The sequence below is a fragment of the Ursus maritimus genome, unplaced genomic scaffold (genome assembly GCF_017311325.1).
Source record: "Ursus maritimus isolate PB19 unplaced genomic scaffold, ASM1731132v1 scaffold_10, whole genome shotgun sequence".
NCBI lineage: Eukaryota > Metazoa > Chordata > Mammalia > Carnivora > Ursidae > Ursus > Ursus maritimus.
The window spans coordinates 77,782,486-77,797,463 of record NW_024423344.1 but is presented as its reverse complement, the minus strand read 5'-3'; the positions used below and the strand labels follow the sequence as shown (position 1 = coordinate 77,797,463).

General features: G+C 50.6%; 1 long non-coding RNA gene across 2 annotated transcripts; it reads right to left on the bottom strand.

Moving 5' to 3' along the window:
• Window positions 1-2,832: 2,832 nt before the first annotated feature.
• On the bottom strand, window positions 2,833-14,364 carry LOC121101304. 2 transcript variants are annotated; one of them, XR_005833299.1, is made up of 3 exons: window positions 14,289-14,364; window positions 6,496-7,022; window positions 2,833-5,008 (listed from the first exon to the last, which is right to left on the bottom strand). It is a non-coding gene; the product is annotated as an uncharacterized LOC121101304 (long non-coding RNA). The 2 variants fall into 2 exon arrangements; XR_005833298.1 differs by having other exon boundaries at window positions 14,000-14,319.
• Between the last annotated feature and the right edge of the window lie 614 nt (window positions 14,365-14,978).

Below are 14,978 nucleotides of genomic sequence, written 5' to 3'. Positions count from 1 at the left end.
GTTTGTAACTAGTGTTGCCAAGTATGAGTCATGGCGATTGGGTAAAGGACAGCGAGCAGCCGTTAAGGGCTGAGATCCTTGCTCTCCCTCCCCCGTGAACACGGTGCTCACCATTGGGTAAGCCCAGCCCCGGGCCCGCAGCCAGCGTGATGCTCACGGGGAGGACTGTGCAGGGGCCCTTCCTTCTCAGAGGGTGCACCACGACACTTTCCCCCTGCCTCCTCTTAATTCTGGTGGAGATGTCAAGAGGGAGAAGGCACAGTGACATCGAAGGAGATCCTCAGTCCTCAAGACAGGAGGGAGAAAGCAAATATTGGTAAACAGGCGCCTCGGTGGCTCCGTCGGTGAAGCGTCTGCCTTCGGCTCAGGTCATGATCCTGGGGTCCTGGGATCGAGCCCCACATCCGGCTCCCTGATCCGCGGGGAGCCTGCTTCTCCCTCTGCCTGCCGCTCCCCCAGCTCATGCTCGCTGTCTCTGTCTCTCAAATAAATATCTAACATATGTGTGTGCGCATACACATTCGTGTGTATACATGTGTGTGTACACATACTTGTGTGTGTGTACACACACATATATAGGCAAACACATTTAATAGGAAAAGGCACCCGTGCAATCCATGCTCTTGAGCGTAGAGCACAGGATTTTACTTCTGTTTCTCACCATGTGCATTAGAAATTCCGGGTTTGTTCATGTCACTGCTGTTATATACATAACAGGATAAAGTCATTTTTAAGCTGCAAATCCGGTAGTATGATCTCTAAAGTCAGTGTGAACCACCTTAGAGGAAATGAATCTGTAATTATAATGATTACTTCCGCAGTGCTTCTGCATTTGGACATACGATCCGGTGATCATATTGCTAAAATAAAATGTGTTAAATGTAACATTATGGCAATTCTGTCCTGTCATTCAGGTCCCCATAAATGGCCACAGCATTCTGGGCAAACCATTAGCTTACTCCATTTACTTACACGCCTTCTTTCTTCTGTTTTTAATCCCAAAGAAATGGCTGCTCTGCGTTGCTAATAAAACGGTAAATAGGAACAATCCCAATTTATTCCAAGATTGCATGTTCGGAAAGACCCGAGTCCAATTCCATGAAGAGCTCAGAAGGCAGCGCCCATCAGGCCAACCCGTGTCCGTCGGCCCCTCCCACAGCACACAGTCCGCATGAGAAGGAGGCCCAGGTAGCAGCTCGGGGTGCTGCCTGTGAACCATGGCAGCGCGCAAAGCCGCCGGCGGAACGTGCCCATCGCCCCTGGCCAGGACAGCTGTGCAGCAAAGCCTCGGGTCCACACAGCCACTGTGCTGCTCACGCCTGGTGGCCGGAAAAGCCATGGGAAGTGTCGGCCAGCTCCAAGCGCTCTTTCAAAGGCCCCACGCCAAGCCATCCCAAAGACAGAAAAGATATGCATGTGTCCGCACACCCCACAATTAACCTAACGTTTGCTTTAAAGTTTTTGAAGAATCGTATAAATTGTCCCTTGAGAGATGGCATGAAGCAGTGGTTAAGCGCTGGGTGAAGTCCCCAGCGCCGTGTCATCTACAAGTCACTAAACATCTCCCCGCCTCATTTACGGAATGGAAATGACGACAGCGCTATGTCACAGGCTCCTACGGCCAGTAAGCGAATTAACACACATTAGGAGGGAGAAACATGCCTGCCTCGACAGAAAAGCCCTCTGCAAGTACTCTTCTGGGTTACCGTTGTCGTGTTTGGCAACAAATAACACTGGTCGATCTACAAAGACTCTGCCATCTTGGCAACTGTTAGGCGCACTCAGGGATTTTTAATGTAGGAAAAGCTAACTTACTATTTCCAAATGAAACACAATTTGATGAAAACTGAATTTAGCCATGAAAAAATCTGACATTGTGTTACTTTTTTCAAAACATTTAAACAGTTTAAATTTCCGTGTCGTCGTTTCCTTTCCTTACTTTGGAGCCCCTCGTTCCTTCTCTCCCCCGGATCTCCTCGTGGGTTTCAGAGGCGCAGGCAGTCGCAGGCACTGGGCCTCGAGCGCCACGGTGGCACCGGGCCACCCCGCCCGCCGCACTTAGCGCCCAGGCTCCCCCGGTGCGTGCGGGGGATGCAGGCCAGCAGAACCCGAGGAGCCCCGAGGCCGTGCCTTGCCTTTGTAACTCAGGCACACGTACATGTCCTGCGTGTCCGCCGCCTGCATCCCACAGCCTCGTGCCCAAATCTTCCACAGCGCAAGCAGCTAGGACGGCCGCCACTCCACCCCAAATCCCACTGACGGGAAGTGTGTCTCCCGACCTCGCGAGTGGGAAGAGGGCCCTCAGCTCGGGCAGCTCCTGGGGCTCGGTCTCTGCCGAGCTGTCTGACCCATCGGGACCCAGACGCCTTCCACTCTGCTCACTCTCAGGGAGGCGACAGCCTCCTTATCTTGATGGCCTCTATCTTGTCGCCTGATGTACACTCTTCGCAATGCAACTAATCACTTCGCATATATGATTTCTTCTAACCGGTCATAAAACTTGAAAAAAATAACTAAAATCTTACTATATAATTATTTATTTTTATAAAATCTTTTGCCAAATATATTCTATGCCTAATACCTGGTATATAATACTTAATATAAAATCCACAATATACTAACACTTAGTATTTAATACTCAGTGTAAATCCTAAAATACACTAAATATAAATCCTCCTATAAAAAATCCTATAAAAAAATCTCTTTCTCTCACAAGTGATATTGCCTGTCGGCTCATGGCCACAGACACTAAATGTCACTTTCCCTCATGTCCTCCTGTAAATGCTCCTTGCAGTGGTCAAAAGGGTACTTAATATCATGTGGCATTGGACGGTCCAGTGACTCGCGATCACTAGGAAGAAGTAGTGAGCTGAATTAATTGGCTGCGGACACGCTGACACTGACAGACACCCATTACTTCATAATGGACACTAATGCACAGAAAAGCACTGCGGCAAATGGGCCTTCAGCTCCAACTGGCCACAGAGTATATTAAGTCAAGTCAATGACGAGAGGCTGAGAATCTAACAGAAATGCCAATGGCCTTGATATTAGCTCTTCAAACCAACGTCCATCCCACCGCACCCAAACTCCATGTCGGTGCTGCGCCATGGGCCTTCCCCACGGCGGTAACAACCCCTCCCCCAGCACTGTGCCTTCCGGAGACGTCGCACATCAGTGTCAAAGACTCTCCCGCTTATAGCAATCCTCGCCCATGTGGGGAGGACTCCAAGTTCCCCGGGACTAAAGAACACTTGTGGAGACGAGCATTTTCTTAGCTTGCCCCCAAAGAGCAGTTTCTCATGACTTGATTCCTTCAGTGAAAGAGAGCCATGCCTCAGCCTCCTTGTCTTGAAATACCTCAGTCCCGAGAGTAAAACGGTTTCCACGATTCTTCTTCCAGTATTTTCAAAGGTTGAAAGTGAGTGTGTGGTGTGATTGAGTGAGTGTGGGTATGAGTGCGTGGGTGTGAAAGTGAGTGAGTGCATATGCTTGGGGGAGTGTGTGGATGTGTGGTGTGAATGGGAATGAGTATGTATGTATGCTCGGGTGCATGAGTGTGGGTGAGAGTGTGTGGTGTGAGTGTGAGCGAGTGTGCATCCTCGGGTGAATGAGTGTGGGTGAAGGTGTGTGGTGTGAGTGTGAGCAACTGCGCATCCTCGGGTGCATGAGTGTGGGTGAGAGTGTGTAGTGTGAGTGAGTGTGCATCCTCGGGTGCATGAGTGTGGGTGAGAGTGTGTTGTGTGAGTGAGTGTGCATCCTCGGGTGCATGAGTGTGGGTGAGAGTGTTGGTGTGAGTGAGTGTGCATCCTCGGGTGCATGAGTGTGGGTGAGAGTGTGTAGTGTGAGTGTGCATCCTCGGGTGCATGAGTGTGGGTGAGAGTGTGTGGTGTGAGTGTGAGCGACTGCGCATCCTCGGGTGCATGAGTGTGGGTGAGAGTGTGTAGTTGAGTGTGGGCGAGTGTGCATCCTCGGGTGCATGAGTGTGGGTGAGAGTGTGTAGTGTGCGTGTGGGCGAGTGTGCATTCTCAGGTGAATGAGTGGGGGTGAGAGTGTGTGGTGTGAGTGTGGACGAGTGTGCATCCTCAGGTGACAGAGTGTGGGTGAGTGTGGTGTGAGTGTGAGCAAGTGTGCATCCTCAGGTGAATGTGTGTGGGTGAGAGTGTGTGGTGTGAGTGTGAGCGAGTGTGCATCCTCGGGTGCATGAGTGTGGGTGAGAGTGTGTGGTGTGTGTGTGGGCAAGTGTGCATCCTCGGGTGCATGAGTGTGGGTGAGAGTGTGTAGTGTGAGTGTGGGCAAGGTGCATCCTCAGTTGCATGAGTGTGGGTGAGAATGTGTAGTGTGAGTGAGTGTGCATCCTCAGGTGCATGAGTGTGGGTGAGAGTGTGTAGTGTGAGTGTGGGTGAGTGTGCATCCTCGGGTGCATGAGTGTGATTGAGAGTGTGTGGTGTGAGTGTGGGCGAGTGTGCATCCTTGTTGAATGAGTGTGGGTGAGTGTGTGGTTTGAGTGTGGGCGAGTGTGCATCCTTGTTGAATGAGTGTGGGTGAGTGTGTTGTTTGAGTGTGAGCAAGTGTGCATCCTCGGTTGCATAAGTGTGGGTGAGAGTGCGTGGTGTGAGTGTGAGCGAGTGTGCATACTCACATTCCATCTTCATCTTCGTGCTCCTGTTATCCAGGTCCTCAACACCTTCACACATCGACAAGAAGGGAAGTGCAGAGTCACTTCACAATCACACCTACTGTGGTGTCCCCTCATGTCATACGGTCCCCCTGTGGCCTGAGGTGGGCAGGCTTAGCCGCCTCAGGTATCCGAGCTGTAGAGCAGGTGTAATTCTAACACCCTTGAAGGCTTCAGGGGACCATGTGCAGCCCTCTAGGTGCCACGCTAATGACGGGCGTCTCTCTTCACGCCTGTGCCGTCTCTCTTCACGCCTGTGCCGTGGGCACCAGGGACAGTAACGCCATCTCATACGTGAGGAGACACCAGCACAGCAGAGGAAATGATTTCCTAAGATGACAAAGTAAGAGATGGCAGGAAAGATTTCATAATAAACTCTATTTTAGCATGGCTTTAGAGCGACAGAAAAATTATGAGAACAGCACAGAATTTCCATACACCCTGCACCCACTTTCTCCCATTCTTAACATCTCGTGCTAACACGGGACATGTTTTTACAACTAATGAACTAATACTGATACATTATTGTTAACTAAAATCTGTATTTTATTCAGATTTCTTAGTTTCCACCAAATATCCTCATTCTGTTGGAGGATTCCATGCAGGACACTGCACCCAGGATGTGACATCTCCTTGGGCTCCTCTTGGCTGTGACGGTTCCTCAGACCCGCCCTGCTTTAGATGATGACCCTGACGGCTTTGAGTTGTGCTAGTCACGTATCTTAAAGGATGCCCCTTGCCTGGGTTTATCTGGCGTTCTTCTCATGGTTAGACTGGGGCAATGGGTTTTGGGAGGAAGACCCCAGAGTGAGGTGCCCTTCTCATCACATCGTAACCGGGGTCCCCACCATCAACACGACCACTCGCAGTGGGTCCTGGCCTGGGTCACCCGGCTCAGGTGTGCCTGTCAGGTGGCCCCATGGTACAGCTGCTCTCTGCCCCCTTCCCACGCTGTGCTCTTTGGAAGGCAGTCGCTGTGGGCAGACCACACTTCAGGAGTGGGAACTGAGCTGCACCTCCTTGGTGGGGAAGTGTATACATACATCATTCGGGATTCTTCCAGACAGGAGACTTGTCTCGTGTCCCCATCTGTTATTTATTTAATCAGTTACTTATTTATATCCATATGGACTCATGAATATGTATTTTACACTTTGAGTTGCAATCCCATATCACATTATTTCCTGTGTTTCTTAAATTTTTCCAGCTCTGGCCACTGGGAGCTCTTTCAGGGGCTCCTGCATCCCTCTGACATGTCACCGTCCCCGTGTGAGCAGCTCCTACTCGCTGGTGCCACACGGTGCTCTAGGCTCATCATGTATTTTCCTAGCATTCACCATTTCTCTTAGGAGACCTGATCCCTTTATGGGGGAGGTGCTAGTTTGCTTGGTGTTTTTGGGGTGTCATTGCTTCTAGATGCTCTTAGCTGACGAAGAAAAGAAATGTGTGTGTGTGTGTGTGTGCGTGCACGCGCTGACTTGTGTACACGCCCACATCTGTAAGTACTTCTGTATCTATGTGAGCTCAACACTGATGTCCCCACTCTAATCCAGTACCACATGGGTCATTCTCGTCCCCTCCATTTGCTAACCTGTAATCTTCAACTCCAGCAGTGAGGAACTCAGAGACTGGATCTATAATGAGGTCTTTCTGACCCCAGTGTCCACACCCATAACCACCATCCCAGACTGCCTCCCAGTCAGAGTGAGTAAATGGCCGCCATTAGTGCATATAGAATGCAGCTTCTAGAACATCCTAGGCACTGCACAAGCAAGCCCACACCCCGCACCCCAGCCCTCCCAGGCCACCCCACCTACCGCAGTATCTCCGATATCATCGTCATACCCACAGTACTCGTGACAGCCTGACCGGCCCTTTGCCTTCTGTCCTCTTTCTCCCCACAGGGTCGACTTCCAAAGATCTTCCCTCGCCCAGTGCGGAACGTCACCTGTGGAACGTACATTCTCCCTTCCTCCTTATTAACAACACTAACTTTTGTGTGGTGGTGGTGTGCCAGGTACAAAGCTCTGCCCCACGGCCTCCTGGGGGCTGTGACGTGATAGGGTTCTGGGTTCCGGCCAAGGGGCTGTAGAGCAGCTGCTGGGTGGGTGGTCCAGGAAAGCTCCCTACAGTGGAGCATCTCGGCTGGTGCATCCTCGAGGGCACGTGCGTGCGCTTCTCTTCTCGCCAGCGAGGCAGAGTCAGTGCTGACAACGGATCTCGGGACCATGGGGCAACGAGATCATGTGAACGACAGCTGAACGGAAATAGAAAAGCAACCAGGTCCCTCAGCAAAACGCTGGCCGAGTACTCCAGCCCATGGTGGAGGATTTCCGGCTTCTGGCTGGTGAAGAACAATGAAATCCCTAAATCAGCATCATTTTCTGCTAGTCTCAGCCCAACCCAAGCCCTCGGCTGACACGTCAAATGAAGACTCTTCTCTTACTTCGCACATCCCTTGTGTGTAGGGTCCTCTCACTCAATTCCCACTTCCCGTCAAGTCGAAGCCACAGGGACTGATATCTTAAGACTTAATAAATGATTTAGCCCTCTTTGAGCTCTTTGAAGAGCCACTTAAGACTTTTTTCTCACCAATACAGAATACTGTAGTCGCTCAATACTCAATAAATTGTGGTAGAACGAATGAATACAGTTGGAAGACAGCTATTTTCTCAAAGGGGAAATCAGCAGTGCACCTCGCAATCCACAAGGTACCTTGATTTTATGGCTCTCGTTAGACCCGCAGAGTCTCACTCCCCCTCCCCCTCCCCCTCCCCCGACCACGGCCGCCCTGCACGTCGCTTAGCAGAGTCACATCCACAGGTGTGTCGAGGAGGGTCTGGAACATGGATGGCTCCAGTCACAGACCCAGACCCCAGACCCCCTCCATCCTTCTGCTCCAGGATATCAGGGGCCTCAACGGGGGGAGGTGAAGGGGCCAGCTGGGGAGGAACCTTCAAGTGAGAGAGTGAGGAAGGTCTGTGTTGGTGGGTGGGCGGAAGCACAGGGGAGCGTGACCTGTGTCCCCGCAATCATGACCTGAGCTGAAATCAAGAGACACTTTCTTAAGGAATCTGGCACAGGTTTTCTGGAAACTACCAGGTGCTTATTATGGATGATATATTATATCTTATCATATATCATTCTGTTACACAGTATACATCGATGTATCACATACATCCAAACTGTTATCGATGAAAAACTAGAGGGAAAGAAAAGGTGAGCTAGTGGGAAACCTTCAAGGATTTAGGGCTGCTAATCAGGGTAAGATGGGTCTAGAGAGGTAAGTGGCTTCCAGAAGGTCTTGTCTCTCCACATACATACTAAGAGGGACCCGTTCTGACCTCTCAGGTAATCCTGAGCAAGTCGCACCACCTGTGCAGGACTCCAGTCACAGGCTCACAAGATAAAGGGACTGCACTTGACAGTCTCTCAGGGTCCAGCCAGCCCCACCATCCCGAAATGGTTCCGAATGGATTTGGGTCAGCCAGAGGATGAACACCGTGACCGCCATGAAGCTGCAAGCAAGGAATGAACGCTCGGGGCTGGTTTCGGAGTCTCTGCTCTTACAGACGCGCGGAGACCGCGGACATGCTCTCTGTGCGCATTCAGAAGCGCTCATTTTGTCCTCTTCCTAAATGTAGGTAACTTAGGTAGCTCCTACCACCTGATTGTGTGACATATATGCTGGTACCAGTCAAGTGCATCTTGATTCCTAGTTCCTTGCTAAGGAGAAGGATGAGAGGAGGAAAACACACCGGGGCTGACAGGTGTCACCGTGCAGGTGGCATGTGGCATTCCTCACATATGAAACGCATTATGGCTCCTGGGACCTTGGGCAGACGCTAACCTAGAGTGAGTCACCTTTACCTCCTCCAGGAGCACACACGGACTTGTGCTGTGTAGAGACCCAAGTGAGGAAGGGCTAGAGCTGTGACCCACGCGGGAACTCTTTCTGACTGAGCCATCCCATCTCGTTCAAATCACAGAGACACGACCACAACGTCCCACCCAGCGTGCACTCCACCTGCTCTCAACTTTTCTGTGCCTCATTCCACTTGCCAGCTGCCACCTTTGACTTGCAAGAAATAACGTACATGCTTTATGCATGTGTGGTAATTATCGAGTTCACCTCCGCCGCCTTGCCTATCCTCCCAGCCTTGATGTCTAAGAGCTCAAACACTAAGCTGTTTTGTTTCAAGTACTTTATCTGGTGCCCACGAAGGAACTGTAGGCCATAAACGCTCTTAATAATGATGGAATTATCTTTAGTGGTGGAGACATCACCTCCAGCCCTGGGGCCTGGCCCCCCGACTTCTCACCGCCCCACAATAAACTCAGTTATGATACCACCTCACCCCCCGCGGGGCCCAGTCGTCGTTTTGTTATGCATATCGGGGATTCTCAAAAGTATACAGGGGTTTAAATATTAATTTGCCTTTCTGTATATTTTAATTCCAGAACACTGAGGAAAAACTCGGTGATTCGTGATTGTTATCGCATTATTTAAATATAGCATATATTTACGTGATAATACACAGACACTTTTCTCGGTCGTGTATGTAATAAATACACTCCCAATCCATAATTCCCTATGATATTTATCTGAGTGATATACACATTCCTTTGAATAATAATGCTTAGTGTAACCTCCAATGACAGTCTGTCTATTAAAAAGGAAATTAAACACACAAAGGTATGGGAAAAATCACGGCGAGGCAATAATGAACTTAGCAAATTCCAGAAGGAAAATGAAAGAGGACTTATTTAAAGCCCAGATGTCCCTTTCGGTGTCTCACGGTGCATCCCTTATGACCAGCGATGCAACTGGAGGGCCATCCTGCGTCTGCCCGCACACATACGCGTCAGGTCTGGCGCTGCGCGCACCGGGAGCCACTGTGAACAGGCTTCGACTCCCGGATCCCTCAAGAGCTGAGTTTCCACGCGAGGAATTTTGTGCCTCGGTGGGAGGCAGCCTCTCTGATCTCCCCAAGTTCCCGATTATTTACTGAAAAGTGTTCTGGTCTGGAACCATCCAGCCTAGAGTCCGATGGCCCTGTTTTCTGAAACAGGAAGAATCCTCCTCGCAAGAAGGACCCAGCACCCCCGCCAGGCTTCGCCTTTTTAAAAGGCACAAGCCAATACAACAAGGAATTATCAGGTATGGATGGAGTCCAACGTATGCTCAGTGCTGTGTTCTCATTCTAAAACCAGCCATGTGTTAACATTCAAACTTACATCTTTGCAGGAGACCCGGACAGAGCCTCTGCCCCAGCAGCAGGAACGACTTTATGAGCACGGGCAATTTGCTGATTTACACTCTCCAGGGTCAAAGTTGGGGTTTTAATTATTCATTTGATTTTATTATTTAATTATTTCTGGCAGCAGATCTGCCTGAAATTGCCCTTTAATTGAAGTCAAATAGGAGTGGCCACAACGATTTATTAATCCTTTTTCAAAAAAGAAGAAAAGTTGGGGCGCCTGGTTGGCACAGCGGTTAAGCGTCTGCCTTCGGCTCAGGGCGTGATCCCGGTGTTATGGGATCGAGCCCCACATCAGGCTCCTCCGCTAGGAGCCTGCTTCTTCCTCTCCCACTCCCCCTGCTTGTGTTTCCTCTCTCCTGGCTGTCTCTCTCTGTCGAATAAATAAAATATCTAAAAAAAAAAAAAAAAAGAAGAAAAGTTTTAAATTGGGGGAGAAACAACTCCTCAAAGTAAAACTTTGCCATCTTTTTATGGATGATAAGAAAAGCTAGACTCAGTGGTACAAGTCATACCCCCAATAAAACTAACACGCTCCACCCCCATTAAAGAGCAACGCTCGTGCCTGTTGACCGTGCGCCGGTCGGTTCGCTGCTCGCTCGAGAGCAAGCGATGGTACGCAGCACAGCCCTAAATAAAAGCCCTCCCAGTAATGCCTTTACAATCAGCAGTCAGAAACCCATTAGAGTGATTACTAATTCCCCAGAAACCTGGTGCTTAATCATCTCTGGAACCGGCTGCAGCGCTGGCCACCCTCCTGCCCATCTCCACCGGGAGGGGCTGAGCAGCCATGAGGCCCCAAGCAGACACGGAGGGACGCCGCTCAACTCGGGTCAAATGAGAGACTGCAGGGAGGCTGAAGCTTGTTTCCTAAGTAGTGGAGGGAGGGCGCCCACGCGAAGAGGGGCCGCCCGCTCTGGGTGGGGGACAGAGGCCACAGACTTTATCAGAATTAGACGCTTGCCCAGGATAAGGCTCTCATGTCACATACTTGACGTTCTAGAAGCGGTGTCACTGGTAACATCCGGGAAAATCAGCATTTCACTGCAAACAAGGCCGCAATTCTGCGTCCGTGCTCGTTCGGATTTACTTTGTGTTTGTTGTTGTGTCGACCTGTAGCTACAGGCGCTGGTAACGGGAACCAAACGCACCATTCTTGATCATACGTCACACAAGGGACTAAGGAAAGGCGATAACTCACACCCACATATGTGCTGGTTGGCTTCATACCAAGACAGGAGGTAGAAAAGTTTGAGGTTCTCCTTGTGGTAATCTGCCTCCCTTCTCCTTCCTTCTTCTCTGGAGGCCTGACGCGTCTTGGACAAGCACAGCCCCCAACCCCCTACACACCCCAGGGCTCCAACCTTGGTCCTGCAGGTGTGAGCCTGGTGACTGGCTTCCTATTCTGACCATCCAACACTTGGCAAGACATTACCGGGCAATAATGAGTCGCTGTATCTACCGTTCCTGAATGTCTAGAACTGAGTAAGAAGGGAATGTCATGGAAGGAAGCAGACCAGACCTCAGTGTGTGCAAGTTCACTTCTGCTTGGCACCTGCAATTAACCCCATATCTACAGCTGGTGGTGAGTTTAAAATCTGGATCATGTCAGGGTACCTGGGTGGCTCAGTCCTTAAGCGTCTGCCTCCGGCTCAGGGCGTGATCCAGAGTCCTGGGATCGAGCCCCACATCAGGCTCCTCTGCTGGGAGCCTGCTTCTTCCTCTCCCACTCCCCCTGCTGTGTTCCCTCTCTCGCTGGCTGTCTCTCTGTCAAATAAATAAATAAAATCTTTCAAAAAAAAATTTGGATCATGTCAATGTAGGCTATTATTCCTCCCTCCGAACTCTCAATTTTATGTACGTAACCTCTAAATCTAAGTCATAGTCCCAAACAGAATATTCTTCAGAGGCAAAGTGTCACCCATAACACTGGGACTCGCTTTCCTCATTTACACGGAGGAGAAGGCCCCTGTCTCCACCTTCCTGCACGCACTCCCGTGACTCTCGCTTCGGAGGAAGTATCAGGACCCCATGGTTACAGTGGGCTCACCCTGCAGCGTCCTGAGCAGGCGAGCTGGCAGTGGTGATCTGGCCTGGGGGGGGATACTTCCGACCTGGACGCTTACGAGGGCGGGCGGACAGACAGCAGTCCTGGGTGGGACAGGGCCCTGGGCCGCACGTTAGTGCCTCCGCCGGCCTCACCGCCTGGGCAGGACAGCCAGTGCTGCCCTCCTTAACTGAGCACCAGCGTGTGACAGGCTGCAGAGGTCCGCAGACTGGGAGCCAGCAAGAAGAGCAGAAACAAATGAAGTTTTAAAATACAAGTTTTTATCACCCGTATTTCAAGCCTGACACAAGAGCATCTGCCTCCCCCATCACTACGACTCAATACACAGCAGCGCCATGTAAGTGTCTTCCATTTCCCCCTATTTCACGCTAGATTTACCTGATAGATGAGTGTACTTAAGTAAATAGCACAGATGATTTTAATAGGACAGGTGCTTTGAATGCACAAGGAAGGTCATTCCTATTATTTCAATTAACAACTTAAGCTACAAAAACACACGAGGGTGAATTAATTTAAAGCCTCCATTTAATGCTACCAGTGAGGACATCTTTGGGCCCCCCGGTTGTCTTGGCAACTCCAGCATCCCAGCCAGCAGCAGTGTGCCGGGCCCTTCTCGGCACACACACAGTTCAGATAGCACATTAGCTAAGAATATGATGTCCATGTAAATGTTGAAATATTTTTGTTGCCATAGAGATAGGAAGAATGGCAAAAATACAGAAGTACTTGACATACTCCGAGGCAGACTTTTAATTAAAAGGAATCTCAGACGACAATGCCAAGATGGCCGAACGCTCGGCGGGGTTTCCTGCTCACTCGGCGCCCAAGTCCCCGTCCCAGGACCGTGGGCAGGATCCACGGCCAGCGAGGAGGCACAGAGCCTCCGAGGGGGGCAGGGGCCATGATCACTATCACTGCGTTAAGCACAGAAAAAGAAAGGGACAGAGGCAGTGAAGCCAATTTGCCACATTGGTTCTGTATCTTCAGAGATGGGAAGCCAAATCAGTGACAGTTTCTTTGTACTTCCACGGCCGTGGAACCTGGAGCGCTGGCAAGAATAACCTTGGATATGTCACGGTCTGTTTCCTTGTCAGCCTCTCCCTGTGTGGAAACAGACTACGGTTTCTTAAGAGGAGGTGTCTAGCGTGCTCTTGTTGCACAGGGTGATGCGTGTGCTCCGTCAAAGCAAAAGGTGGCGAGGGCGAGGAGGGAGAGTCTGCACGTCGTGCTTTAAACAGTGAACGGTTCTTCTAAACCCCTGTCCTTCCAAAGCATTATGGGAGGGGGGAGAAGTTTGTTTTTCTCCAAAATTAATGCTATTCAATTTTCATAAAAACTGTAAAAATTTCCATGAGCCTCCATCACAGAAATCAGCTACTAAATATTTCCTAAGCTGATTATAGCCAAAGACCTAGAAATGTTTGCAAGCACTTTCAATATGGCACCCGTGATAGGAGCAGACGTGGGAACGTTGTGCGAACGGAAGACGGGATGCTTGCCTTCCAGGCAGTACTAGTCACCGGACCCACCCACTCCTCGTTAGGAACTCTCTCTGACCTTGATGTGTAATTATTTCTTCTCTGCCCTTGGTACTTACTTAACATCAGAGTTCTCCCAAAGTCCGGTCCTCACCCTGCCTACCTCCCCTATATCATCTAGTCCATTCCTCACGGTCAGCCACCTTCTAACACGATGCCCGATTGCCCCTTCTAGCCTGGAACCCTCTCCTGACCTCTAGGCTAACTGCTAACCAGTTTCCCCCACCTGGATGCTTCACCCAAATTCCACGTATCATAGATCAACTTCTCTTCCCTCCCTCTCCCCTAAACTTACTCCTCTCGTCCATCCCTGGTCTCCACACATGTAGCAACCAAAGGCTGAGACCTTAGGTTTTTTTCTAGATCCTCCCCCTGCCATCAGCTCAGAAAGCCACCAAGTCACTGATAATCCAGGTGACACCTCTCCCCAGGGGTACCAGGGGTGCACACTTACCAAGGCCAAATCGTCCAGATTCTCTCTGCCACAACTCTGAGCTTTGCACAGGGTGTGGCGCAAACACGCAGCAACGAGTAAGGGCGGCAGCCCGTTTACACTCTAGCTGCACGCCACAGGAGCGCCCGTGCTTCTTCCTCACGGACTCCAACAGCTGCTCTGGCTTCTGTCTCTAGCAGAACCTGCCTCCTGACTCTTCCCTTTGACTCGGTCCACACTAAAAATCCTTTTCTGCTTAAATTCGCCAGATATGGTTTTTGTTCCTTGCAGTATAAGAACACTGACTTACCCAGAGTTTGGTGGAGGAAGTACTTCAGGAGAAATGCGGTGGACGGAAGAAAGGATGGGGCTGAGCTGTCAAAAACAGTCATGCAACTTTCCACACCGGAACCCACAGTACGTTCACAGGCTGTACGTAACTGCCCTTCTGCACTTCCGCATCGGGGTATCTCTACCACTCACAGTGGGGGTTTTAACGGATGATCTCGGCTGCCCACAGCCCTGCGTGCCACCGCTGAGCCACCATTCTCTCTGCTCTGCATCCGAAGACCACACCACACTCCATGTTACCTCAAATGAGAGTTTTGCTTCTAAGGGCAATGACTCATATGTGGTCAGTGCCCAGTTATGGTTTCTGGTTGGTTCCTTTTTGAAAATATGTATTTCTCATGAGATGTACAACCACATTCTCATTTGTCACCTACATGCTGGAAAGCCACAGGTAACGTATGACAGGGTGCTGCTGACCCAACGGCCCCCATGCCCTCCCAGTGGCTGGCGACTCCTGTCCATACCCCTTGCCCCATGCTCCTGCCTGCGCCAGTCAGCGCTCTCTCCCCTGCATACGCCCACGTGTGCCTTGCACTTGGAAGAAACACCAGCCATAGTCACGGTCGTCCTGGGGTGTGCAGACTGGGAGCTGGCGGAGTTGAGCCGTGCGGGGACAGTGCACGGCATCAGAGGCCATGGAGAGAGGACA